Here is a 2,359-nt window from a genome sequence, read left to right on the forward strand (position 1 = left end):
CATTCACTATGGCATTTTTCCAGTCACTGAATTGATTCAGAACTGAATGAAATCTTTTTTCTATAGATTCACAATATAGAAAAAATATTAAATATTTATTGGAATAACAGAAAAGCTATTATTTACCAAAATATTGCATTTTTTTAATATTTAATTTTAAATAGCCCCCCCATTGGTAAAAAAAAAAATCCACAATTTTGATTAGAAATCTGACCGTAGTATAACTATCTATAACTCTCCTATGCTTTACAATGTCTTTTTATTTGTTAGATTGAATTCTAGCACTTTCTACTTTATACTCATTCTTCTGCCAGGATCCAGTTGTTCTGAGGTTTGGACTATAGCAAAGTCCACAGATTTGAGCACATCTCTAAAAAAAAGAGCAATGAAAGAGAAAGAGAGAGAGAGGGAGAGGGAGAGGGAGAGGGAGAGGGGCGGGGAGAGAGAGAGAGAGAGAGAGAGAGAGAGAGAGAGAGAGAGAGAGAGAGAGAGAGAGAGAGAGAGAGAACCAGTAACAGACATTAATGATCTTTTGGAAATGCAGCAGAACTAAGTATCTATTTTTCTGGATAGAAAATATTCGTCATCTGGAATAGGGTGCCTCAAATACACTTACCTACAAATGACATTCGTTAGATGAGAGCAGACATTCACTGATCTTGGATAGTTTGGATCAGTGGATTTCTTATATTTTCTTTATCTATTTTTTTTTTATTTTTGAAACTTTTTAAAGGAAGGTCAAAATGGAAATGATAATTAAGGCAGACCAAAGTAGAAACAAAATGATTGAAAAGAATTGTATTTAATAAACTTGACCTTTCTTTTGAGCTCTTGTATCAACAATGCCCCTCCTACATTTGTACAGAATTCATTTGCCAGACTACCCATTTTCTTTCAGCTACTCCCCTGGGAATCCAATGGCTCCTGGGAATGACCATCTAACTTGTTAGAAGGTGAAGTGAGAAAAAACAACTGATGTATTTCTCTTTTAAGATTCCAGGCACTTTTAAAACTCCACACACATTTAAACACTTAGCAAAGGCTATATTGTATATTTATCTCATAGTTTTTGAGTACCTAGTAGATTATACATACTTAAAGACTTACTCACCCAATTTATATAGAAAAGAAGTTTTCTTACCTGGAAAGGAAACACTAGTAATTTTTTCTCTCTCAAACATTAGATGGTTAACTGTTTCCCTCCCGAACATAGACTTTTTTTTTTTTTTTGTAACTTTTACTGACTGAAACAAAAAAGATCTAAAACCGCAGCTTTCTGGGAGAACCGTTTGTTCTCGACTGTCTTGTATCTCTCTTCAAATGTGACCTTGGCTTCCCATTGGGCCTTGTGTTTCAGAGTAGGGTCTCTGAAGACATTTTTGTTGAAGACAGTTTTGTCCAAGGGGATGCCCACAGAGTACCTTGTGGGCATGAGGTGGTTGTAGTTATAAACTTTCACAAAAGATTTGATCTTTGACCTCTTGGCAATTTTTTTTTCTAGCCCATGGCAGCTGTCACTTTGCGGGGATAGCTTTCAATTATAGCCACTGGAGCATGGCTGTGGGAGCGAGCTGAGGTGCCATCACCAATGTTTTTCGTGATGACTGCTTTGTGTCTGGAGTATCCAGCCAAGACTAATACCAACTTCCTGGGTTTCATAAACTTGCTCATTTTGACAGCAGCCACTTGGGCTTACAGCAGAAAGAAATGAAGCCGAACATAGACTTTTTAGTGTAAAAGAAATGAAACAATGATAATTCTCATTTATCAGTTTTATTGCACCAAAAGAACTGACTATTACACAAGGAAACAATGAAATAAAATAACTGGAGGTAAGAAAGACACCATTGAACTAAACTGCATTAATTCTCAATGGAATCAATTAATTACCCAACATTCGAGAAAAAAGTATAAATATTTATAACATAAAACAAGTATGCAATAATAGAGTAGTGTTATATTTAAGATATTTGAAAAGATGTGAATTAATATATTATTGAGGAAAACTGGAAAACTTTGGGCCAAAAAGTAAAAAATAGTGAAAAAAATTATATGGTGATATATACACCATGAAGCACTAAATGAACCAATGAAAAAAGTGTTACATAGTAATTATTAATCTATTTTAAGCCAATAAAGTGACATGTTTCCAAAGTGTTCCAATCTGCATCAAAATATCTTTATTTTAGTCTTGCCACAAAGCCAGTCTTTCCTCTCTCTTGACATTTAATCCCCTCCAATAATATTAATCTTTTTTACAAAAACATTTAAGCATTGCCTGGATATAACCAGGGTTAAAGTAGCCAAGAAGGGTGTTAAAACACTCTCGCATTTCATGCTTTTGTGTTAATATCTGAAG

The 2,359-nt window shown here is 34.4% G+C and overlaps 1 pseudogene; it reads right to left on the minus strand.

Moving 5' to 3' along the window:
- Positions 1-1,237: 1,237 nt before the first annotated feature.
- Positions 1,238-1,767, minus strand: LOC107503859 (annotated as a pseudogene).
- Positions 1,768-2,359: the final 592 nt, after the last annotated feature.

This window comes from Rousettus aegyptiacus, unplaced genomic scaffold (assembly GCF_014176215.1).
Source record: "Rousettus aegyptiacus isolate mRouAeg1 unplaced genomic scaffold, mRouAeg1.p scaffold_m13_p_1, whole genome shotgun sequence".
Taxonomy (NCBI): Eukaryota; Metazoa; Chordata; class Mammalia; order Chiroptera; family Pteropodidae; genus Rousettus; species Rousettus aegyptiacus.